The 27,005-nt window shown below is 49.1% G+C and overlaps 2 protein-coding genes across 5 annotated transcripts in view; one reads left to right on the top strand and one right to left on the bottom strand.

The window, feature by feature from the left end:
- LOC123747890 (carbohydrate sulfotransferase 10) overlaps positions 1-27,005 on the bottom strand; it is a 257,272-nt gene that overhangs the window by 132,896 nt on the left and 97,371 nt on the right. The window lies entirely within an intron of this gene.
- LOC123753273 (protein Tob1-like) overlaps positions 1-27,005 on the top strand; it is an 82,447-nt gene that overhangs the window by 12,332 nt on the left and 43,110 nt on the right. For 2 of the 4 annotated variants that reach the window (XM_069305776.1, XM_069305774.1), the window contains exon 2: positions 10,647-10,733. The exons of the other annotated variants lie outside the window; for them this stretch is intronic. The gene's annotated coding sequence lies outside the window, so the exon portion shown is untranslated. The remainder of the gene's footprint in view (positions 1-10,646; positions 10,734-27,005) is intronic. 4 annotated transcript variants of the gene reach the window in all.

Raw genomic sequence — 27,005 nt, 5'->3', positions numbered from 1 at the left:
TTTGCCTAATCTGAGGATTTTGAGAGTCTTATTAAAGTGAGGATAATGCTGGTATTCAATGTCACGCAGGACAGAGGGTCATACATAAGACAATAGGTCTAAACTGTAGGCTGAAGCACATATATATCATGGTTACAATCAATGTTTTAATTGATGTATGGATATGTTACATATATAAACACACACGGCTCGAACTCTTATTTGCATGTAGGGGAAAAACAGTGATTTACTAATGTCAGCGGCTCTCAATAATTTATTCATTGGGGCGTCATTGGTGTTTCATCTTGAATGTCTTGAAGTTGGTGGTGGGAGTGGAGGAGCCCAGTTGATGGTGTAGGGACGGAGGGTGACGGGGGAGGCGATGATGGGTGTGGTAAGAGATAATTAAAGTTAACACTGCTGTGGGTTACGAAAGTTTAGTCTCGTGAGACAGACAGACAGAGAGACAAGCAGGAAGACAGAAACGAGCACAACAACAGCACTAACAAGCAAACAATCGGTGAGGTGACGCCCTGAGAGGCACGCCAAGGTGGACCTCCACGTCGGTGTTGGCTCTCCTCCCCCTCCTAAACACCTGCCAGCGCCGGTGTTGGCTCTCCTCCCGCTCCTAAACACCTGGCAGCGCCGGTGTTCTCACGCCGGGAGGATGAAACACCAGCCAGCATGACCAGGCGAGACAGAGAATGACCACTCAAACCAAATAAGAACTCTTACATAATAAAATATTTAAATTATTAAATGATCATAACTCGGCCGACGCCTGGTCCGACGCCTAGCCGGACGCCTAGCCGGACGCCTGGCCTGACGCCTGCCCGGACGCCTGGCCGGAGGACTGGCCGGACGCCTGGCCTGACGCCTGGCTTGACGCCTGGCCCGACGCCTGGCCGGACGCCTGGCCCGACGCCTGGCCGGACGCCTGGCCCGACGCCTGGCCGGACGCCTGGCCGGACGCCTGGCCGGACCCCTGGCCCGACGCCTGGCCCGACGCCTGGCCGGACGCCTGACTCGACGCCTGGCCGGACGCCTGGCCCAACGCCTGGCCCGACGCCTGGCCGGACGCCTGGCCGGACGCCTGGATAATGAGGCGTGAGGCACTATTCCCAAGGTCGGGGTGGACCCTATGCACTGCCTCACATACTCAACTCAAATGGACAAACAACATCTTTCTTGTTCAACTACTTAGTTTCAGGTCACTTCTGCGCTGCGAGTCTTCTTGGCTTTATCAAATTCAGACCCCACTGTGTGTGTGTGTGTGTGTGTGTGTGTGTGTGTGTGTGTGTGTGTGTGTGTGTGTGTGTGAGTGAGTGAGTGAGTGAGTGAGTGAGTGAGTGAGTGAGAAAAGGGGTAAGAGAGAGGCGGAAAATCGAACGAAGCTGATCGAAAGTTTTTTGAAGGGAAAGAGTGAGAGAGAGTGAGAGGAAAAGAGTTAGAGTGAGGAAGCAAGAGAGAGAGAGTGTGTGTGTACAGTCAGAGGGAGAGGGGGGGGGGTGAGGGAGGGGTGAAGGGAACAACCCCCAAGGTGACCCCGTGGCGACTCGAGCCCAGCAAGTGGTAGATATAACCATTACTTCACACTCTCCCTATCTACCCTAGTCCCCCCCGCCTCCCTCACGCACCCAAACACACCACGGAACAGCAAGCAAAGGTTCAAGCAGCCACCACAGCCCCACCCCCCCCCCCCCACACACACACACACACATACACAACGCGTATGAATGCCTCAGGAGCGTCAGAAAGCCTCGGAGTCTTCACTCCTCCACTGCGTAGCGACGCGTAATCAGCTATACAGCCAACGTCTCTTGTGTCTCACCCTAATCACCAGGTGGAGCTTGGTCAGACCTGTGGGCACCTGCCTCGCCTGCATATCAATCTCCCGCCCTTCAAATACAGGTCATCTGTCCGCACTACGCAGTCGGCCGCGTATACAGGGTCCTTGTGAAGTGAACTTGTGATCTCGCCTTGTTCCGTGCGGCCGTCGGCTCTTGGGTCCCAGCTAGTACATGGAGGGATCGTTGTGGGTGCCTGTGAGCGCTTTAAGACCGGAGGTAATTGGGTGATTTCTTGTTTACCTGAAATTTACCTGAGGGCCGCCATCTTTAGTGGTCTCGATGGGGACGCGAAGCCGGTGGCTTGTCATGAGTTCCCCTTCCTCCTCCTATTATTCCTGACGATTTTGTCCACTTGAGTCGTGAACTGGAGAGTTCAAAACTCAAGTGGATTCGTTGAATTTTGAAATTAAAATGTCAACAAATTGAAATTTGTTTAATTGAACACATTCAACAAATTTGTTGAATTTGTTTATGGCTTCGGCAGATACACGAGTCCACGAGTTGATTGTCCTATGGATGAAAAAAATAGGTGTTTGTTTGCCCTACACAGTGACGCAGGTGTGTGGTGCAGGTGTGTGGCTACACCTTCCTCCAGGGCAGGTATGTCGTTCTGAGAGCCAGGTCTTCAGGCTTGGATACAAGAGTCCAGACGGGGCCTAACCAAACACTTATACACCTGAATACTCGCTCGCTTTCCCTTGAAGTCAGAGTTGTTTTTTTTGGTCCAAGCTTGGGAAGGTTTTGTTATGTATTTACCGGAGCTCCTCCGTGTTAGAGATGCAGCCCGCGCCCTCTCCAACGGTCACAACGTACAGGAAATAACGTACTAGATTGCCCGAACCTAACCTAACGCCTCCCGACTAGATCAACTAGCTGTTGTCTGTGAGTCCCTCTCATTTATAGTATCTTGAGGTTATCTTGAGATGATTTCGGGGCATTTTAGTGTCCCGCGGCCCGGTCCTCGACCAGGCCTTCACCCCCAGGAAGCAGCCCGTGACAGCTGGCTAGCACCCAGGTACCTATTTTACTGCTAGGTAACAGGGGCATAGGATGAAAGAAACTCTGCCCATTGTTTCTCGCCGGCGCCTGGGATCGAACCCAGGACCACAGGATCACAAGACCAGCGTGCTGTCCGCTCGGCCGACCGTCTCCCACATTCACATAGTATATCACATTCTGTCAGTTTGGAGAGTTTGACTTCTAAATGTTATACAGTATTTATATTATTCGTGAGGACATTAGCTGTCCTCATCAATCAGGAGATTGATGAAGTCAAGGCCTTAGTCATTGTCTTCATCAATCCTCTGAAAGATAGTGATTGATGGTGATATATCACAGTTGTGACGTCTGATCACCTTACCTAAACTGTTATGCCCTACTTGTAAGGTCTTGTATTTGTTTAATACTGATACACATTTCCCAGTCTTGTAATGTAGTTAATGATGAGTTAATGAGTTAATGAAGCTCTTATTTGTACAAGGTCACATTATCATTTTCGGCCACGTTACAGCAGACAGTCCCCCCCCCCCCCCGGCTCTGTGCTTTGGTCAACTGTGGCGTTGATGTACAGTGCAAGCTCTCCAAGAGGATCCTTGCGGTGCGCCAAGCTCTCTAAGAGGATCCTTGCGGTGCGCCAAGCTCTCCAAGAGGATCCTTGCGGTGCGCCAAGCTCTCTAAGAGGATCCTTGCGGTGCGCCAAGCTCTCCAAGAGGATCCTTGCGGTGCGCCAAGCTCTCTAAGAGGATCCTTGCGGTGCGCCAAGCTCTCCAAGAGGATCCTTGCGGTGCGCCAAGCTCTCCAAGAGGATCCTTGCGGTGCGCCAAGCTCTCCAAGAGGATCCTTGCGGTGCGCCAAGCTCTCCAAGAGGATCCTTGCGGTGCGCCAAGCTCTCCAAGAGGATCCTTGCGGTGCGCCAAGCTCTCCAAGAGGATCCTTGCGGTGCGCCAAGCTCTCCAAGAGGATCCTTGCGGTGCGCCAAGCTCTCCAAGAGGATCCTTGCGGTGCGCCAAGCTCTCCAAGAGGATCCTTGCGGTGCGCCAAGCTCTCCAAGAGGATCCTTGCGGTGCGCCAAGCTCTCCAAGAGGATCCTTGCGGTGCGCCAAGCTCTCCAAGAGGATCCTTGCGGTGCGCCAAGCTCTCCAAGAGGATCCTTGCGGTGCTCCAAGCTCTCCAAGAGGATCCTTGCGGTGCTCCAAGCTCTCCAAGAGGATCCTTGCCGTGCTCCAAGCTCTCCAAGAGGATCCTTGCGGTGCGCCACTCACAAAATTGACCTAATCGCCTATTTGTTTCTGCATAAAAAAAGGCTTCAAACTCTTGAACTCGGCCTTTCAGACTGTTCAAAGGTTAGCAGTGTCTCACATATGACATGCCCCTTGCCAGATCTTGCTAATTCCTTGCCAGATCTTGCTAAAATAAACTAATTCTATTGCTAAATATCTCGCTAATTCCAAGTTAATTCTAATGTCTCGCTAATTCCACTCTGTTATTGTTTTATGTTCACTACTTAGGACATAGTGCCCTAAGTCCCAAAGCAGGGGGGGGGATGTAAACACAAACCATCAAACAATAAAAACAAACTAGAGAGTTTTATAAACAGGAAAGACCTGGGTCAATACTGGCCTGGAAATAGTTCAAGTACGAATGACAATAGTTGCAATAGTATAGTTACAACTCTTGTTGTTACTACTGTTAAATAGAACATACATTCAATAGTCCCCTTCCCCCCCAAATATATTATATATATATATATATATATATATATATATATATATATATATATATATATATATATATATATATATATATATATATATATATATATGCTAACGTCTCGCAAGACAAGACAATAGCAAGACACCTGTTGTTGCAATGCCCAGCTGTCAAACAGGTGGGTGGGGAAGGTGGGCCGGTTTGTCCAGTCACAGCCCATAGTGAGTGTTGTGGGGTGACTGGCTGACTGTTGGCCGTGTGTAGAGGTCCAGTTTAACGTTAATAAAATAGTATGTTGTTTATTATGTTAATATGTCACTACTCATCACAAATTTAGGCGTCTGCTTAAGAGAGCTACACCTCTTAAGAACCCCATAGCGGCTAAGTATGTATTCACTACACAGCTTACGAGCTCCGAAGCGCTACGAGGTACAGCTTGGTACCGCTGTAAGCTTCTCTCTCAACCATAGTTGATAATCCATCTAGAGAGCTCTCCTCTTTCGGTCCGCTTCTCAACTGTCAATCAATCAACTGTTACTACTAACTTTGTTTCCACACACACACACACACACACACACACACACACACACACACACACACACACACACACACACACACACACGGTAGATAGTAGTTGTGGTGGTGATGGTAGTTGTGGTGGTGATGGTAGTTGTTGTGGTGATGGTACTAGTAGTGATGGTACTAATGGTTGTGGTGGTGATGGTGATGGTACTAGTGGTGACGGTGGTTGTAGTGGTGGTGATGGTACTAGTGGTGACGGTGGTTGTGGTGGTGGTGGTGGTAGTGGCAGGGCAGCAGTCCGCGTCTTGTCCTGCCAGTTAATGCCCCTTTAATAAATCACTTCCTGCAAAAGCACCCTCCCTCCCTCCCTCCCTCCCTCCCTCCCTCCCTCCCTCCCTCCCTGGGTGTCGTGAAGGGAGGGAGGGAGGGAGGGAGGGAGGGAGAGGTGTAGTGAAGGGATGAGGGCGGTGAGGGGCTACACACGGGAGTAGCTCCCAGTGACCGTGGGCGTGGGGGTCACGTGTATACAGGTGACCGTGGGCGTGGTCTCCGCTTGGGCGTAGGTTGATGTGGGCGTAGGCTTGTCAGGGCGTAGGCTAATGCGGGCGTTGACTAATGTGGGCGTAGGTTAGCAATCCCGAAGGCTATTGTGGGCGTAAGCTAGCGTGGGCGTAGGCTAGTGTACTCACCTAGTTGTGCCTAGGGGGGGGGGGGGAAGGGTTGAGCTTTGGCTCTTTGGTCCCGCCTCTCAACTGTCAATCAACTGTTGTACAGGTTCCTGAGCCTACTGGGCTCTATCATATCTACATTTGAAACTGTGTATGGAGTCAGCCTCCACCACATCACTGCCTAATGCATTCCATCCGTTAACTACTCTGACACTGAAAAAGTTCCTTCTAACGTCCCTGTGGCTCATGTGGGTACTCAGTTTCCACCTGTGTCCCCTTGTTCGCGTCCCACCCGTGTTAAACAGTTTATCTTTATCTAATTTAAATTAAAATCTACCCTGTCAATTCCTCTGAGAATTTTGTAGTAGTGATCATGTCTCCCCTAACTCTTCTGTCTTCTAGTGTCATGAGGTTCAGTTCCAGTAATCTTTCCTCTTAGCTCATTCCTCTCAGCTCGGGGACTAGCCTGGTGGCATATCTCTGAACCTTTTCTAACCTCGTTTTGTGTATGACTAAATGTGGCCTCCAGGCTGGAGCCACATAGTCCAGTATTGGTCTGACATACGAGGTATACAAGGTTCTGAATGATTTATACAAGTTTCTAAAGGCAGTTCTTATGTTCGCCAGCCTTGCATACGCCACTGATGTGATTCTTTTGACATGGGCTTCAGGGGACAGGTCTGGTGTGATATCAACCTCCAGATCTTTCTCTCGTCCTGACTCGTGAAGGATTTCCTCTCATAGCTGGTACGTTGTGGTTAGCCTCCTGCTCCCTACACCTATCTTCATCACTTTGCACTTGCTCAAGGTGAACTTAAGTAGCCATTTGTTGGACCATTCCTTCAGTCTGTCCAGGTCATCCTGTAGCCTCTTGCTGTCCTCTGTCTTAATCCATCTCATAATTTTAGCATCATCGGCAAACATTGAGAGGAATGAGTCTATACCTGCTGGGTGATCATTCACGTATATCAGAAACAGGATAGGTCCGAGTACAGAGCCCTGCGGGACTCCGCTGGTGACCTCACACCAGTCTGAGGTCTCACCCCTCACAGTAACTCTCCTTCCTGTTGCTAAGTTACTCCCTTATCCACAGAAGCACCCTACCACTTACTCCAGCTTGTTTCTCCAACTTATACAACTGTCCCGTGTGGGGTACTGTGTCAAAAGCTTTCTGGCAGTCCAAAAAAATGCAGTCTGCCCGTCCTTCTCTTTCTTGCTTAATGCTATTAAATTCTATTAAACCAGTGAGACACGACTTGCCTTCCCTGAACCCCAATGCTGGTGACGTGTTACAAAGTCCCTGATCCCCAGATGTGCTACCACGCTTTTTCTCACACTCTTCTCCATCACCTTGCATGGTGTACAAGTTAAGGACACTGGCCTGTAATTTAGGGCCTCTTGCCTAGCCCCCTTTTTGTAGATTGGGACTACGTTAGCCGTCTTCCAACTCTCTGGCAGGTCTCCCGTTTCCAGTGACTTGTTGCAGACCAGAGAGAAGTGGCACGCAAAGTGCTTCTGTCCCCTCTTTTAGCATCAATGTTGAGATTCCATCAGGTCCAACAGCCTTAGTCACTTCTAATTCAAGCAGATACCTCCTAACCTCATCTCTGGTAATTTCAATATCTTCCAAGTCTGCTTGGTTTGTCACCACCCTCTTAGTTCAGGGAGTTCCTCTTGCTCTACTGTGAAGACTTCCTGAAAACTCGTCTTGAGTTCTTCACACACATCTCTCTGTCATCCTCTATGTACCCATCCTCTCCCTTTTTTCAGTATCATCACCTATTTTTTTCACTGTTGTTTTGCTCCTGATGTGGCTGTATAGCAGTTTTGGTTGGGTCTTGGCTTCATTTGTTATTTTCAGACTCCCTCTCTGCTTCTCTCCTCACTCTGAGGTATTCATTTCTGTCCCTCTGGTATTTCTCTCTGCTCTCTGGTGTCCTGTTATTGCTGTAGTTTCTCCATGTTATTGTGCTTAGCTGCCGTGCTTCCTACACGTAGTAGGCTAGCGTGGGCGTAGGCTAGTGTTGGCTAGCGTGGGCGTAGGCTAGTGTTGGCTAGCGTGGGCGTAGGCTAGTGTTGGCTAGCGTGGGCGTAGGCTAGTGTTGGCTAGCGTGGGCGTTGACTAGTGTGGACGAAGGCTAGTTTGGGTGTTGGCGATTGCGAGCATGGGTCAGTGTGGGCGTGGCTACAAATGGGCGTCGACCAAAGGTGTTTGTGTCTTGTCCAGGGCGGCGGGCGGAGGGTCCAGGGCGGTGGGCGGAGGGTCCAGGGCGGTGGGCGGAGGGTCCAGGGCGGTGGGCGGAGGGTCCAGGGCGGTGGGCGGAGGGTCCAGGGCGGTGGGCGGAGGGTCCAGGGCGGTGGGTGGAGGGTCCAGGGCTTTCTATGCTCCTAACAACTTCTATGCTCTTAACTACTGTATATTCATACTCTAGGGATTAAGAAGAGCAATTAAGAAGTTACCAAACTTCGTGGTACAGATCATGGTTATTGAAGAGTATTGTTTCTAGAACGTTTTGTTTCGCTGTGAAACATCTTCGGGAATGAGTATATATATATACTCATAATATATATATATATATATATATATATATTATATATATATATATATATATATATATATATATATATATATATATATATATATATATATATATATATATGCAACTCATCCTCCGAATTGACAGTACGTTTTAATACTAAGTGTAATAAGTGCATTTCCTGACTGTTATACATAGTACATAATTGCACTTATGGGGCTGTTACATTTACCCATCCCCCTCCCCCGATTTAAATCTCCTCGTTTTCTGTTAGGACACTTAAAATTTTAAGATGAAATTTTAAAGCTCAGTTGCTATAAACAAGTTTTAAATATTAGGATTTTCTTTTTCACTTTTATTAAACAATAGAGATTTTATACAAAATTTGAAAATATCCTGAGTTACTTTACAATTTATTGAAATATTTAAATTTTGTTTTATTTGTTTTATAAAATTGTAATATCAATATAGCTATAGGTTAAGTACTAGTTGTAATTTAGATGCAATAAAATTCTTATCTGCACAAACTAAGACGGTTAGGTTAGGTCGTGGTTTTCTATTCAGCTTTTGAGGTAAACTCAAATATTCACAATATATTTGACAGTACGACTTAATACTTAGTGTAAATAAGTACAATTCTTAACTGTTATACATAGTACATAATTGCACTTATGGGGCTCTGTACATATACCTCCTCATTTTTAGAGGACGGGCTGGTATATAATGGATTCTCTGCTATGGTGAAATTACCCGACTACCGACATTAATATTCTGCCTTCACACCACTAACTACCCTTGGGAATTACCTCACCTATCTCCTCTTAAAATTCTCTCTCTCTCTCTCTCTCTCTCTCTCTCTCTCTCTCTCTCTCTCTCTCTCTCTCTCTCTCTCTCTCTCTCTCTCTCTCTCTCTCTCTCTCTCTCCGCCTTTTAAAATTGATCCACATCTCATGTTGCAACATTTACAATCACCATCACAATCCCCACACTCTCCTAGGCCTATAATCATTGCCTCATCAGCCTGTTTGAAAAATCAGCGTTTAACCGTCACCGCATCTGTAACGACTTTTAGCGACGGTTTACTTTTTTGAAATTTGAATACACGAATTCAAATACTGCATTTAAGAAAATAACTCCCCCCCCCCCCAATCTTTAAGTCCAACTCCTACACAACGTTTTAAAGAAGGTTCGGCTCTAGCTCCTGGCACTCAGGCTCCGATTACTTATTGAGGTCAGTTGCAACAGCCTGTGTGGCGCTCTCCAGTACATGGTGACCTTTCTTCACTGCTAAAGGCCAGAGAGAGATGGTGGGGGGGGGGGAAGGGGAGTAGAGAAGGGGAGAGACTTCGACAAGGAATAGAGATAAAAGAAGGAAATGGAGACAGAGAGAGAGAATAATTGTGTGTATGAAGATGGTTGGAAAGCAAGGAGGAAGATAGTGATTAAGAGGATGATGAACAAATGGAGTAACGAGTGTCGGGCATCACTATCCATCACTATCACTATCATCACACTAGTCTCTCTGTCAGCTGTCTCACCCTGTCAGAGTAAAAGAGACAAATGTATGTGAATGCATGTATGTGTATATATGCATGTATATATGTATATGTACGTATATATGTGTGTGTATGTATATGTATGTGTATAAAGCACATATGGAAGCTGATCAGAATTGCATTTCACCTTTGTAAATACACATTAATGACACTTCGAACACTTTATGTAGGGCATACGTAAATCTGTGTATCTATGTATTTACGTATGTAGGTTAGCTTAGTATTTTAAAAGTATCGAATCACCTTCTGTGGTTGAGTGTTCAATAAACCCTTGAACTATATGTTTAACACATCTCTAACCCTATAGGTCCATGGAGGACAGAAGAAAATGTATATATGCTGGTTAGCATTGTAAATGTGTGGCCACGTCTGTGGTAGAAAATAATAAAAAAAAAAAAAAACTACAACTCCCAGCACCCAGCACACACCACAACTCCCAGCACCCAGCACGATGGGTTGAGTATTTACTGGCTCGACTCCCATCTCCAACAACCTTTTTAATTTGGGTTACGGAACCCCGCCCTCCTCCTCTCCCTCTCTCCCTCCCTCTCTCTCCCTCTCTCTTCCTCTCTCTCTCTCCCTCCTTCCATCTCCCTTCCTTCCTCCTTCTCTCCTTTACTACAGAAAATATAATTTTCTAACTAAGTTATTTTCAGCATGTTTAATACTAAATTATTCTTAATTAATTTTTAAACAATATTAGAACAAAAACATTATCAACTCCTTTGTATAAGACTGAATTTAACACAGCATACATAGAAAGTATATTGTATTTCCTCCTTAACCTCTTCAAACTTCCTAACAGCATATGTGTTGTATTTTCAGGTAACTAATAATAATTGAGTCAGCGCAGAGAGGGGAAAAAGAGATGACACAAATACCAGAGTCCAGGCTGAAATAGCTAAGAAAATGGTACGTGGTTTTCGTTTTCTGTGTCAGCGTAAGCTGCTTACTTTCATTTTCTTTCATTAGGGTGAATGATACATAGTTTTAGGTATACATTAGCTGTATGATTTTGATGCAAATCTAGTCCACAGAATGTCTACCAAATATCAAGGGGCCAACTGATCTATCCACCGTCCGGCTCGTAGGGGCCAACTGACCTATCCACCTCAATCACAGCTGGGAGAGAGAGAGAGAGAGAGAGAGAGAGAGAGAGAGAGAGAGAGAGAGAGAGAGAGAGAGAGAGAGAGAGTCAGAGAGAGAGAGAGAGAGAGAGAGAGAGAGAGAGAGAGAGAGAGAGAGAGAGAGAGAGAGAGAGAGAGAGAGAGAGAGAGAGAGAGAGAGTCAGAGAGAGAGAGAGAGAGAGAGAGAGAGAGAGAGAGAGAGAGAGAGAGAGAGAGAGTCAGAGAGAGAGAGACAGAGAGAGAGAGAGAGAGAGAGAGAGAGAGAGAGAGAGAGAGAGAGAGAGAGAGAGAGAGAGAGAGAGAGAGAGAGAGAGAGAGAGAGAGAGTACCTAGTGTATTGTGTAACTGGGTGTAGTTCGTCCTGGTCATGACGATAAACCACGCACTAACTTGCCCGTCCGGTGAAAAAAAAATTTGCGGACGCTTAGTAGTGCATTTCTCCTCTCATGGAAGCGCTGTTGCCAAACGTCGCTGTCAAACTATTTACAACACTGCTTTCAGTATTCTGTTTACCGAGTATTATTCCCGTTCCTTTCAGAATTCTGTACCAGAACTCACTTGTTTGGGTTAAATATATGAGAGGTAACATAAAATAATATATATATAAAATAGTCGTTAGTGCCATATGGCATTACGGCACACATGGCAGTAGAGTTGGCACACTAAGGCCGGTGTTGCCATATACGGAGACTTGTGCTTCATATATTACCGCTTAAGCGTAATCAAAACTCGGCTCGGGGATGAAAAGCACACAGGCGGATGGCTGTTCGTTGCAAAAACTGCCACATTTTACGAGATTGAACATGACAGCGGCGGAATACTACATAACCCGGGTGTATGTGTGTGGATATTGGCCGACTGGCAACCCTTGGCAGCGGCCGGACCGTTACCGGTATCAGAACACTCTAGTGACGAAAACTGGAACTTTATCATCTTACACTCCCCCGCCATGACACTTGGCCTCACATCTCAGTCTTTAGATCACCTAGCAACCCGCTCTACCGGGAAAGGCAAAGAGACTTTGGCGAAATTGATCGGTAGAGGTTGGAGGTAACGAGGCTACGGTGCCAGTCTTGGTGTTCCAGAAGCTTCCCGCCTCTACGCTTCTCAACCCATTATGGTCTTTACTGTTATATTCTGACGCTCTCTTCTTCACTCTAACCGACTCTGGTATGTCTGTTTGTTCTGTTTCCTGGTTGTTTCTTGGTGAGTGTTCTTAGTTCTGTCCCTGTCAGGAGTTTTGGGGGTGTGGTGGTGGTGGTGGTGGTGGGGGTGTGGTGGTGCTGGGGGTGTGGTGGTGGTGCTGGGGGTGTGGTGGTGGTGGTGCTGGGGGTGTGGTGGTGGTGGTGCTGGGGGTGTGGTGGTGGTGCTAGTGCTAATGGTGGTGGTGGTGCTAGTGGTGGTGGTGCTAATGGTGGTGGTGCTAGTGGTGGTGGTGGTGGTGCTAGTGGTGGAGGTGGTGCTAGTGGTGGTGGTGGTGGTGCTAGTGGTGGTGGTGGTGGTGCTAGTGGTGGTGGTGGTGGTGGTGCTAGTGGTGGTGGTGGTGCTAGTGGTGGTGTGCTGGTGGTGGTGGTGTGCTGGTGCTGGTGGTGGTGGTGTGCTGGTGCTGGTGGTGTGCTGGTGGTGGTGTGGTGGTGCTAGTGGTGCTGGTGGTGGTGCTGGGGGTGCTGGTGGTGTGGTGGTGGTGGTGTGGTGGTGCTAGTGGTGCTGGTGGTGGTGCTGGGGGTGCTGGTGGTGTGGTGGTGGTGGTGTGGTGGTGCTGGTGGTGGTGGGGGTGTGCTGGTGGTGGTGGTGGTGGTGGTGTGGTGCCCACTCCACAACACTTCAGAGACACACAAGACAACTAAGAAAAGGTTATACTGACAAAATATATTGACATATTTACATTCCAGTAATATTAGCGAACGCCAAGAGATAAGTACACAAAGAGACCCCCGAGAGAAAAAAACAAACGACAGCCCAAAAAGGTGAGGTATATCTCTGAGTCAGTATAATCATACACTGAGTCAGTATAATCATACACTGAGTCAGTATAATCATACACTGAGTCAGTATAATCATACGCTGAGTCAGTATAATCATACACTGAGTCAGTATAATCATACACTGAGTCAGTATAATCATACACTGAGTCAGTATAATCATACACTGAGTATAATCATACACTGAGTCAGTATAATCATACACTGAGTATAATCATACACTGAGTCAGTATAATCATACTGAGTCAGTATAATCATACGCTGAGTCAGTATAATCATACGCTGAGTCAGTATAATCATACACTGAGTCAGTATAATCATACACTGAGTCAGTATAATCATACACTGAGTCAGTATAATCATACACTGAGTCAGTATAATCATACACTGAGTATAATCATACACTGAGTCAGTATAATCATACAGAGTATAATCATACACTGAGTCAGTATAATCATACACTGAGTCAGTATAATCATACACTGAGTCAGTATAATCATACGCTGAGTCAGTATAATCATACGCTGAGTCAGTATAATCATACACTGAGTCAGTATAATCATACAACCCTCTGGAATTCTAATTACCAGCTTGACCGGACCTGGCTGGACTGGACAAGACAGTTACACCTTGTTTACCTACTGTAATGTAGTTAATTTATTATGCACCCTATACTCATACCCATCCTGGGGGTGGTAGTGACCCCTACACCCATCCTGGGGGTGGTAGTGGACCCCTACACCCATCCTGGGGGTGGTAGTGGACCCCTACACCCATCCTGGGGGTGGTAGTGGACCTCTACACCCATCCTGGTGGTGGTAGTGGACCTCTACACCCATCCTGGGGGTGGTAGTGGACCCCTACACCCATCCTGGGGGTGGTAGTGGACCCCTACACCCATCCTGGTGGTGGTAGTGACCCCTACACCCATCCTGGGGGTGGTAGTGGACCCCTACACCCATCCTGGGGGTGGTAGTGGACCTCTACACCCATCCTGGGGGTGGTAGTGGACCCCTACACCCATCCTGGGGGTGGTAGTGGACCCCTACACCCATCCTGCGGGTGGTAGTGGACCTCTACACCCATCCTGGGGGTGGTAGTGGACCCCTACACCCATCCTGGGGGTAGTAGTGGACCCCTACACCCATCCTGGGGGTGGTAGTGGACCCCTACACCCATCCTGGGGGTAGTAGTGGACCCCTACACCCATCCTGGGGGTGGTAGTGGACCTCTACACCCATCCTGGGGGTGGTAGTGGACCCCTACACCTATCCTGGTGGTGGTAGTGGACCTCTACACCCATCCTGGGGGTGGTAGTGGACCCCTACACCCATCCTGGGGGTGGTAGTGACCCCTACACCCATCCTGGGGGTGGTAGTGGATTTCTACACCCATCCTGGGGGTGGTAGTGGATTTCTACACCCATCCTGGGGGTGGTAGTGGACCCCTACACCCATCCTGGGGGTGGTAGTGACCCCTACACCCATCCTGGGGGTGGTAGTGGACCCCTACACCCATCCTGGGGGTGGTAGTGGACCCCTACACCCATCCTGGGGGTGGTAGTGGACCTCTACACCCATCCTGGGGGTGGTAGTGGACCCCTACACCCATCCTGGGGGTGGTAGTGGACCTCTACACCCATCCTGCGGTTGTAGTGGACCCCTACACCCATCCTGGGGGTGGTAGTGGACCCCTACACCCATCCTGGGGGTGGTAGTGGACCTCTACACCCATCCTGGGGGTGGTAGTGGACCCCTACACCCATCCTGGGGGTGGTAGTGGACCTCTACACCCATCCTGGGGGTGGTAGTGGACCCCTACACCCATCCTGGGGGTGGTAGTGGACCCCTACACCCATCCTGGGGGTGGTAGTGGACCCCTACACCCATCCTGGGGGTGGTAGTGGACCCCTACACCCATCCTGGGGGTGGTAGTGGACCCCTACACCCATCCTGGGGGTGGTAGTGGACCTCTACACCCATCCTGGGGGTGGTAGTGGACCCCTACACCCATCCTGGGGGTGGTAGTGGACCCCTACACCCATCCTGGGGGTAGTAGTGGACCTCTACACCCATCCTGGGGGTGGTAGTGGACCCCTACACCCATCCTGGGGGTGGTAGTGGACCCCTACACCCATCCTGGGGGTGGTAGTGGACCTCTACACCCATCCTGGGGGTGGTAGTGGACCCCTACACCCATCCTGGGGGTGGTAGTGGACCCCTACACCCATCCTGGGGGTGGTAGTGGACCTCTACACCCATCCTGGGGGTGGTAGTGGACCTCTACACCCATCCTGGGGGTGGTAGTGGACCCCTACACCCATCCTGGGGGTGGTAGTGGACCCCTACACCCATCCTGGGGGTGGTAGTGGACCTCTACACCCATCCTGGGGGTGGTAGTGGACCTCTACACCCATCCTGGGGGTGGTAGTGACCCCTACACCCATCCTGGTGGTAGTAGTGGACCTCTACACCCATCCTGGGGGTGGTAGTGGACCCCTACACCCATCCTGGGGGTGGTAGTGGACCTCTACACCCATCCTGGGGGTGGTAGTGGACCCCTACACCCATCCTGGGGGTGGTAGTGGACCTCTACACCCATCCTGGTGGTGGTAGTGGACCCCTACACCCATCCTGGGGGTGGTAGTGGACCCCTACACCCATCCTGGTGGTGGTAGTGGACCCCTACACCCATCCTGGGGGTGGTAGTGGACCTCTACACCCATCTTGGGAGTACTATAAGGTTACAAAAGCCTATAAAAGTCTCACAAGCTATAACTTCACAATATAGTGAAGCAAGTTAGGTCTGACGTACGTACACAACTTATTTTAAAGCATTGTGCCAAGTCCCGTCTTTTCCAACTTGTTATAATTATTTTATGTGTGACTAATACAAAAAAATACAAATTATAATACAAATTATTTTCCGTCTGACAAACATTTAAAAATGTCGTCTGACTGGGTTCATTAAATATAATAGTGGAGAGTGGTTTTTATAGCCAATATAAGGGGGTTGGTTGGGCCATGTAGATGGGGGAGGTTATAACAGGGGTGGTGTTGGTTGGGCCATATGTTTCTGTCTCCTGCACCTGTTTGTGTGTGTGTGTGTGTGTGTGTGTGTGTGTGTGTGTGTGTGTGTGTGTGTGTGTGTGTGTGTGTGTGTGTTTATCACCTGTGGTAATGCGTGCTTACACCTGTGTACACACACACACACACACACACATATACATATATATATATATATATATATATATATATATATATATATATATATATATATATATATATATACATACATACACACACACATATAGGTACATGTGCAGCTGGAAATGTGTGTACATACATACAAGTATCTTCACACCGTTCTGTAATTAAATGAGATAGTACAGGGGGAGAGGCGCAGGGCCACGTTGGCACCCTGGCACTGTGGAAGGAGACTGGTGACACAATTCTCTGTATCGACCAGCTGGTGGCACTCCCCCCCACCCTAACACCCCCATCTACCCCCTCCCCACCATCCCCCACCTCTCTTTTCTCATCTCTACCCCTCGCCCCCCCCCCCACTACAACCGTCAGCTGATCGCCCCTTCACCCCCCTCCACCCCCACCCCCCCTCGTTGGCGCATGATAGAGGCACGATAATTAGTTACTTGTTGTCCTATCATCCTGCGGGGAGAATAACTTGACTCTTGGTAGATGGGCGGCCATCTTTAATTCCCCAAGTGTTGCCACAGCCGCCTAAAGTGGCAACACTTACAGTTGCAGCCGTGTTGCGGGTTATTTAAAGGTCCTGTCAGCGCTTCCCTTGACCAGGCCCGACATGGCAACCATGTTTCTCTCCGGTGTTAAAGAGGTTTATTTCTCTGTCTTTGTTGGGTATATATAACGTCGAGCTGGCGTGGGGTCAACCCCTGGATGGTGTGGGGTCAAGCCCTGGATGGTGTGGGGTCAAGCCCTGGATGGTGTGGGGTCATGGGGTCAACCCCTGGATGGTGTGGGGTCATGGGGTCAAGCCCTGGATGGTGTGGGGTCATGGGGTCAAGCCCTGGATGGTGAGGGGTCATGGGGTCAACCCCTGGATGGTGTGGGGTCATGGGGTCAAGCCCTGGATGGTGAGGGGTCAAGCCCTGGATGGTGTGGGGTCTCTAGGCTTCTCAAGGAGATATAGTGACTTATAACAAGGCTATAATTACTGCCTTGCTGTTAAGGCATAGTTAAGGGTGTCAGTTAGAGCCCTTAAGGATGGTGATTACCATGACCCCGGGGTGTTGAAGGTGGGGGTGGGGGGGTTGTCGGGAGGGGTAGGGGGGTGGGGGGGAGGTTAGTGGTGGGGGGGGGGGGGTTAGTGGTGGCTTTTGTTGTGTAGAGAAGAGAAGAGAAGTATCTCTCTGGTCTCATCTCTCCCTCCAGCCCGTCATCAACAAAGGCTCGTTAATGCAGCCGCCAAACCTCTCTCTCTTTCTGCCCCCCCCCCCACATGTCTATGAATGAAACCCTTACACACACACACGACTCACAACTGATGACGTTCGAACATTTCTGGGAACAGTGTCGACCTGACGACCTCTGTTCGAATCCCTCCACTGTGAATGCTTCACACATGTAATACAAATAGAAATACCGTTAATTAATAATTCCTTGTGTCGGGGGACAGGCAGCCAGTGTATATTTTTATACGTTAGGCTTATATTGAGGTCTTCCCCCCCACCTCCACCTAGGTGAACAGATGAATTAGGTGATAAGAAACGCGTCCAAACATTTCTGTCCCGCCCAGGAATCGAACCTGGAATTCTGGATTGTGAGTCGAGAGCGAACCCGACTGTACTACGGAGACCCTAAATAATTACCATCAGAACCTAACCTCGGCCTACCAGCATACAAAAATAAAAGCAGACAGAGGTAGGTTGTCTGTGTTAAACCCGGAGGAGCGACCACAAGCACAAGCTGAACGTCTAAATGAGCCAAACAGATACATGGGGAACTCTTCGCCAGCAAGTGGACAGTCTTGGAGGAGGCGGGGGGTCGAGGCCCACTCCATACACGACATCAAATGGAAATACCACCCGTAGGTCGGGATGATGGGGTCCAAGAGCTGGAGTCTGTTCTTGCAAACACAGGTGAGTTTACACACACACACACACACACACGAGGGGCCTCGTAGCCTGGTGGATAGCGCACAGGACTCGTAATTCTGTGGCGCGGGTTCGATTCCCGCACGAGGCAGAAACAAATGGGCAAAGTTTCTTTCACCCTGAATGCCCCTGTTACCTAGCAGTAAATAGGTACCTGGGAGTTAGTCAGCTGTCACGGGCTGCTTCCTGGGGTGTGTGTGTGTGGTGTGGGGGAAAAAAAAAAAGTAGTTAGTAAAGTAGTTAGTAAACAGTTGATTGACAGTTCAGAGGCGGGCCAAAAGAGCAAAGCTCAACCCCCGTAAAAACACAACTAGTAAACACACACACACACACACACACACACACACACACACACACACACACACACACACACACACACACACACACACCAGAGACATTAGAAAGAACTTTTTCAGTGTTAGAGTAGTTATCAGATGGAATGCATTAGGCAGTGATGTGGTGGAGGCTGACTCTATACACAGTTTCAAATTTAGATATGACAGAGCCCAGTAGGCTCAGGAATCTGTACACCAGTTGATTGACAGTTGAGAGGCGGGACCAAAGAGCCAGAGCTCAACCACCTCAAGCACAATTAGGTGAATACACAGGCACATCAATACATATAATTCAAAATATGTCAACAGATTCATACCTACAAGGTCTATAAATTCCATTATAAAGCAGAAAACTTCAGATCAGTGGCACTGTTGGTGGCACTGATGGTGGCACTGATGGTGACACTGGTGGTGGCACTGATGGTGGCACTGTTGGTGGCACTGTTGGTGACACTGGTGGTGACACTGGTGGCGGCACTGATGGTGGCACTGATGGTGGCACTGGTGGTGGCACTGATGGTGACACTGGTGGTGGCACTGTTGGTGGCACTGATGGTGGCACTGGTGGTGGCACTGGTGGTGGCACTGATGGTGACACTGGTGGTGACACTGGTGGTGGCACTGGTGGTGGCACTGTTGGTGGCACTGATGGTGGCACTGGTGGTGGCACTGATGGTGGCACTGTTGGTGGCACTGATGGTGGCACTGATGGTGGCACTGGCGGCACCACTGGTGGTGGCACTGGCGGCACCACTGGTGGCACTGGCGGCACCACTGGTGGTGGCACTGGCGGCACCACTGGTGGTGGCACTGGCGGCACCACTGGTGGTGGCACTGGCGGCACCACTGGTGGTGGCACTGGCGGCACCACTGGTGGTGGCACTGGCGGCACCACTGGTGGTGGCACTGGTGGCACCACTGGTGGTGGCACTGGCGGCACCACTGGTGGTGGCACTGGTGGTGGCAGTAGCAGAGGGGCCACAGCTCTAACTCTGAGGTCAATGACTGGCAAGATGCCGGCAGAGGGAGAGGAGGAAGGGAGAGAAGTTGGGGCGGAGGAGAAAGAGAGGAGTGAGAGAAGTGGAGGTGGTTATAGAGACGAGGAGAAAAGGAATTAAGGGAGAAGGAAGAGAAGGCCAAGAGGGAATAAGAGAGAGGGGAAGGAAAAGGGGTGAGTAAAGAATATAATGGAGAAGTAATAGACTCCGTCCACAGCAAAAGGGAACAGACAGTTTGGGATGAAGAAAAATAGGAATAATAAAAACAGAAGGGGAGTAGTAGAGAGATGAGAGGAGATAAATGAGAGATAACAGTGAGATAACAGACTTATTATATCAATACTTCGCGACTTTAAAAATGGCATGAGAGAGAGAGAGAGAGAGAGAGAGAGAGAGAGAGAGAGAGAGAGAGAGAGAGAGAGAGAGAGAGAGAGAGAGAGAGAGAGAGAGAGAGAGAGACAGAGAGACAGAGACAGTATACATAAAGACTCACACCCGTTGCTCCATTCAAGACTCAAAACACTTTACACTCACGTAGACCTTTAAAATGTTATCGTAATGTTATCTTAGGCGGTGATAACGTGCAAGAATAACAGCATTGTGTGGTCCGTCACTCCCAGCCAGTGATAAGGGAGAGAGAGAGAGAGAGAGAGAGAGAGAGAGAGAGAGAGAGAGAGAGAGAGAGAGAGCATAATCTCATCTACTTTACCACCCCTACCCTCTTTATTAACCTGCGACATGCCCTTCTTCCCATCGTGTCCCCACACACCCCCTACACTCCCAAATACACCCGGTATGATCCCTACACCTTCCAAGTGTCTCTCCCTTTCCCCTATCCCTTTCACACCCCTCCCCTGCCGGCCCCTTAGCGACTATACCCTCCTCTCCCTTTACTTCATTCTTCTCCCCTCCCTCTCTTTATTATTGTTGTTGCTGTTGTAGAGCGCGGGTATAAGAGAGGCGCCGATAATAACGGGAGTGTGCCACCTCTCTCTGCTGCTCTATATATATACTGTGCTCTATATCTTGCGGTCTCTTCCGCCTCCCCCTTGTATCTTCCTTTCCCCTCTCTCTACCTCCCCTTTATCTTGTCTTTCAACTCTCAGGTCTCTGAGAGAGAGAGAGAGAGAGAGAGAGAGAGAGAGAGAGAGAGAGAGAGAGAGAGAGAGAGAGAGAGAGAGAGAGAGGAGGCACTGCAGTGCTGCACAACCCGGGTTTAACACCACCTCACGTTCCGGGTCGGTGTTGGGTGTTGCTCCGTGACAAAAGCAGGTCGAGAAGCGTTATTGTTTAACATCACAAATCCCAGAGAGAGAGAGAGAGAGAGAGAGAGAGAGAGAGAGAGAGAGAGAGAGAGAGAGAGAGAGAGAGAGAGAGAGAGAGAGAGAGAGAGAGAGGCACTGCAGTGCTGCACAACCCGGGTTTAACACCACCTCACGTTCCGGGTCGGTGTTGGGTGTTGCTCCGTGACAAAAGTAGGTCGAGAAGCGTTATTGTTTAACATCACAAATCCCAGAGAGAGAGAGAGAGAGAGAGAGAGAGAGAGAGAGAGAGAGAGAGAGAGAGAGAGAGAGAGAGAGAGAGAGAGAGAGAGAGAGACAAAATCCCCACACTATTCCACCCATAAAACATAATTTGAAACTTGCACAATACTGAAGAAAGTATAGATGTATAATATTAATATTTTTGACGACGGAAATAGAAAGGACTAGTGTAGAGGGCCAGCGTCACCAACACTAATAATATTAGTCGCTTGTGTTCACACACCTGACTCTACCTTGTGTGTGTGTGTGTGTGTGTGTGTGTGTGTGTGTGTGTGTGTGTGTGTGTGTGTGTATGTGTGTGTGTAATTACCTAGTTGCGGGGGTTGAGCTCTGGCTCTTTGGTCCCGCCTCTCAACTATCAATCAACTGGTGTACAGGTTCCTGAGCCTACTGGGCTCTATCATATCTACATTTGAAACTGATATTCAATGATGTGTGTGTGTGTGTGTGTGTGTGTGTGTGTGTGTGTGTGTGTGTGTGTGTGTGTGTGTGTGTGTGTGTACGCGCGCGTGCATGTGTGCGTGTGTACGCGCGCGTGCATGCGTGCGTGTACAAATAACATTTACCATTCAATGAGAAACATATATAGACGAAATAGCTGCAAATCAAGTTAGTTTACGCCCCCTGCTAATTACCCTTATCCCCATTTCTTGCCCCCTTCCCATATCTCCCCTTACCCAAAAGGTAGCACCCTACCCATATAACCTTCCTGTGCACCCCTTAATTGGCTCGTGTGCGTCGCGTGTAGTATTCAGTCATGTGTACACCGTGTTAGTACACATGTGTGAGTGATCACCATGTACTGTCTGTCTGTCTGTCTGTCTGTCTGTCTGTCTGTCTGTCTGTCTGTCTGTCTGTCTGTCTGTCTACGTGTCATGTTGACAGCGGTCTTGAGAGGGGGGGAAGGGGGGAGGGGGTGTTTGAAGCGACATTTCAAGGTCATTAGGGGTGAATGGTGAAAAATAGGAGGTAAATAAGGAGGAATAGGAGTAATAGGAATGATAAATGGGGAAATAGGGGGTGATAGATGAGAGGGGAAAGTGTTTGAGGAAAAGGTGTTAGAAAGGGAATGAAAGTGGAAATTGTGGATATACGCGGAAGGGTCTGGAATGAAGGGAAGGGAAGTGAATGAAGGCAGAGGTGAAGGCAGAGGTGAAGGCAGAGGTGAAGGCAGAGGGTGAAGGCAGAGGGTGAAGGCAGAGGGTGAAGGCAGAGGGTGAAGGCAGAGGGTGAAGGCAGAAGGTGAAGGCAGAAGGTGAAGGCAGAGGTGAAGGCAGAGGGTAAAGGCAGAGGTGAAGGCAGAGGTGAAGGCAGAGGTGAAGGCAGAGGGTGAAGGCAGAGGGTGAAGGCAGAGGTGAAGGCAGAGGGTGAAGGCAGAGGTGAAGGCAGAGGGTGAAGGCAGAGGGTGAAGGCAGAGGTGAAGGCAGAGGGTGAAGGCAGAGGTGAAGGCAGAGGGTGAAGGCAGAGGGTGAAGGCAGAGGGTGAAGGCAGAAGGTGAAGGCAGAGGTGAAGGCAGAGGGTGAAGGCAGAGGTGAAGGCAGAGGTGAAGGCAGAGGTGAAGGCAGAGGGTGAAGGCAGAGGGTGAAGGCAGAGGTGAAGGCAGAGGGTGAAGGCAGAGGTGAAGGCAGAGGGTGAAGGCAGAGGGTGAAGGCAGAGGATGAAGGCAGAGGGTGAAGGCAGATGGTGAAGGCAGAGGGTGAAGACAAAGGGTGAAGGCAGGTGAAGGCAGAAGGTGAAGGCAGAGAGTGAAGGCAGAGGGTGAATGAAGAGTGTTACCCAGGCTGTATGAAGGATAAGTAAGATATTTACCAGGGCCTTAGCTTGTCCTCACCCTGTCCTAGAATAAGGACAGGTTAAGAAGAGGCTGAGGGCAGGCTGAGGGCAGGCTGAGGGGAGACTGAGGGCAGGCTGAGGGCAGGGTGACTGCAGGAAGAGAGAGGAAGGTTCGTTGTGCCGTGTGACCTTAGTTGGGTCTTGGATCGATGGTTAGCTGGCCACTGCCATGCACCACCCTACCTCCCTCCCTCCCTAACTCCCTACCTCCCTCCCTCCCTACCTCCCTACCACCCTCCCTAACTCCATTTGCACCCTTCAGATTCTCTGGTCATCCATACCTCCCTAAACCACTCCCTATTTAACCCCACTGAGTTCTCTGCACCTCACCTTGCTTACCCATTTGTTCATTCACTGCCTTCCCTCCCTCACTCCCTCTCTCTCTCTCTCCCTACCACCCTTCTTCCCTCCCTCCCTCCCTCCTTGCCCCACATCCCATTCCATTGGGGACATGCTGCTTGAGGAGAGAGGGAGGGGGAGGTAGAGGAGTGAGGTAAGAGGAGATACGAGAGAGAAGAGAAGGGAGAGGAGAAGAGGGGAACTCTTGCTCCTCTTTAGGGCAAGAGGAGAGAAGGTGCAGTTAGGTAAAGAGTGGATACAAGAAGATTTGGGCAAAAGGAAGAGAAGATGGGAAGGGATATAGAGGGAAAAAGTCAATCTCCCCCAATGACAACAAATTCGTCTTGTTGGGGCCCAATCATTTCTGTCACGCCCGAGAATCGAACCCGGGATCCATGACTGTGAGTCGAAAATGAGGGTCCTTAAATGCATGGTACTACAGTAATCCTCCACTTACAATCAATATACTAGTATATATATATATATATATATATATATATATATATATATATATATATATATATATATATATATATATATATATATATATATATACTGAGTCTACTTTAATCCTGGACTGTGTTCAATACCAAAGTGCACTTGATGGCTGACCAGTAAACTATTGCGGTTGGCTTAATAACCCTCCAGAGGCTGGTTGACAGTCTTCAACCCTCCAGAGTTGATAGGTCTTGATAACCTTTCATAGCTTGATGGGCCTTAATAGCCCTCCAGAGGTTCATAGGCCTTAATAATCCTCCAGTGGGTGATAGGCCTCAAGTCCAACACCAAGACCAAATATTAACAAAAAACTGTGTGTGTGTGTGTGTGTGTGTGTGTGTGTGTGTGTGTGTGTGTGTGTGTGTGTGTGTGTGTGTGTGTGTGTCAGCAGGTAAAGGAGACGGGCAGAGGAAGAGTCAAGAAATGAGAAAGAAAATGAGAGGTGGAGGTGCTGTCTGTTCTAATATTCAGCTTAACCTAACCTTCTTCGCTACCTTGAGACGTTATGCGCCCTCCCTCCCTCTCCCTCCCTCTCACCCTCCCTCTCTCCCTCCCTCTCCCTCCCTCCCTCCCTCCCTCCCTCAATACCCTTAGCCCAGTTGGCTCTGCCACTTCGACCTTGGGGTCGTAAGACGTCAATATTTATGGTCGATAGATCTAGATGTTTCGTCCTGTCAAGGTCGAAAGTTCGTTGTATTTGTTAAGTTTGGCGTTAAACGTTTCCAGGTGACGGTGATTTGCGTTGTTGACTTAGTAATGTGCAGCGGTGAGGTTGTGGAGCAGTGACTTGCACAGTACTGTGTTCACCGTTCACTGCCTGGAGTGTGTCATCTGTTTGTCATGCTCACCTAGTTGTGCTTGCGGGGGTTGAGCTCTGGCTCTTTGGTCCCGCCTCTCAACTGTCAATCAACTGGTGTACAGATTCCTGAGCCTATTGGGCTCTATCATATCTTCATTTTATGTGTGTGTGTGTGTGTGTGTGTGTGTGTGTGTGTGTGTATGTGTGTGTGTGTGTGTGTGTGTGTGTGTGTGTGTGTGTACTCACCTAGTTCTGTTTGCGGGGGTTGAGCTCTGGCTCTTTGGTCCCGCCTCTCAACTGTGTGTGTGTGTATGTGTGTGTGTGTGTATGTGTGTGTGTGTGTATGTGTGTGTGTGTGTGTGTGTGTGTGTGTGTGTGTGTGTGTGTGTATGTGTGTGTGTATGTATGTGTGTGTGTGTGTGTGTGTGTGTGTGTGTGTGTGTGTGTGTGTGTGTGTGTGTGTGTGTGTGTGTGTGTGTGTGTGTGTGTGGAGGGGCAGTGCACACAGACTGTCTCCTCGAATGTTCCAACATCACTAATGAACTACTAAATTGCTGAACCTAACCTAACCTAATGGACGACCCACGAAAAATAAACAGGATATATCACGTCAATTTTGCGAGCCGCTGTGATGTTTGGTTCACGAGTTTTGACCTTAGGGGGGAGTTATATGTCAAAAGGCAATGTACTATTCATGAGGACGAGTTGGTGTACAACCATCTGGATGACTAAAATCAGGACCTCGGATCGAGTACAATACACTGTAGAAGTAACGACCCTTCTCATATCCTAGTTACGTACATCGTCAATTTAGTTTGCCTCAATTAGGGGGCCATAGAACAATGTATCTAAAAGATATAAATAAAGAAGTGTTCGAAGGATCAGCCTCCTCATGTGTTAAGTGTCCCTGTAACTTACCGCCACTTAACTTATTGCCAAAGTGGCCTTAAGTGCCAGGAATGTCTGCCGTAAGTCACTGGACGTCAGTACTGGTGTGTGTAATAGAGTTACTGGACCATTTGACTATCAAAATCCTCAGATTAGGCAAAATTGTAATTAATTTTGTCAATAAAGATGTTAATAATAATACCATTTGTTCCCCCCAGGGGAGGGAACACTGGGGGTTTAGCACTATTGGAACTAGGGGGACAGGGAGCCTTCACCATATAGTTGTGTCCTCACCTCCCGGCAGTAATTAACATCTAATTGCCCTCGTCTCTCTCTCCCCTGGTTGTCTGATTCGGATATCTTAGTATAACAGCTAAGTCAATCTCAGGGTGGTGGCAGCGTTCGTTGGTTAGGTTAGGGCTTACTTGTTTGATAGTAGCAGCTAACATATCTCTCTCTCTCTCTCTCTCTGACTCTCTCTCTCTCTCTCTCTCTCTCTCTCTCTCTCTCTCTCTCTCTCTCTGACTCTCTCTCTCTCTCTCTCTCTCTCTCTCTCTCTCTCTCTCTCTCTCTCTCTCTCTCTCTCTCTCTCTCTCTCTCTCTCTCTCTCTCTCACACACACAACCTCTTGGTTCGTTACAGTAATCATTTGGTCATTACATTGGTAGAAATTTATTTATATATATTAGAGAGGGGGGGGGTAGAGGTGGTAGTCTGGTGTGGTGAGGAGGTTGTGAGGGGTAGTTGACTGGTAGAGGCACCAGTCAACTACCCCTCACTGCTCTGCTGGTGAGCAGATAACGGCAGGCGTCAACTCCTGCTGCTGCTACAGGATGGTGAAGATGGCTGGTGATTGTGGCCTCAATCTCTCTCTCTCTCTCTCTCTCTCTCTCTCTCTCTCTCTCTCTCTCTCTCTCTCTCCCGCCACACAGGGGGCGAGGCAGGGGCAGCACCACAGTGGTAGTGGAGCGAGAGTGGCGGTGACGTCACACTGTGTGCTGGCAGTTCATACAAGATTGTCTATCACGAGACGAGTCATGTGATCTCCCCCCACACCCCCTCACACTACCCCCTTCACTCTCCCTCCCCCCCCCTCACACCACCTAACCCCCCTCACACTACCCCCTTCACTCTCCCTCCCTCCCCCCTCACACCACCTAACCCCCCTCACACTACCCCCTTCACTCTCCCTCCCTCCCCCCTCACACCACCTAACCCCCCTCACACTACCCCCTTCACTCTCCCTCCCTCCCCCCTCACACCACCTAACCCCTCCCCGCTATATTCTCTAACCTCCCACTCCTCTACCCCCTCTACCCCCTCTACAAGAGAGAAGAGGCACAGCCTAGTTCCTGCCCCCATACATAGCGTCTCCCTTGCTTATTCTGGCCTGTATATGGGCGGGTCGGCCCTCTCAAGGTTAGGTTTTAAAGTGGCAGTGTTCACTTCTATACCCAGTTTGGGAGGTGGGGAGGGTGGGGAGGGCTTGGGTGGTGGGTGGACGTGGGGAGGGTGTGGGGGGGACGTGTGGTGTGGACGTGATCATGTCTATTATTGCATGTAACTTGTCTGTTAGTGTAAGATGTCTATTAGTGTATGTTAAGATGTCTATTATTGTATGTAAAATTTGTATTGAGAAAAAAAATGTATGTTATTGTCTTGGAGTTAAATAACTTTTTTCCTCTTCTTTTCCTCGCGTTATTCCTC

This window comes from Procambarus clarkii, chromosome 56 (assembly GCF_040958095.1).
Source record: "Procambarus clarkii isolate CNS0578487 chromosome 56, FALCON_Pclarkii_2.0, whole genome shotgun sequence".
Lineage (NCBI taxonomy): Eukaryota > Metazoa > Arthropoda > Malacostraca > Decapoda > Cambaridae > Procambarus > Procambarus clarkii.
This window is presented reverse-complemented; position numbering and strand designations above follow the sequence as displayed.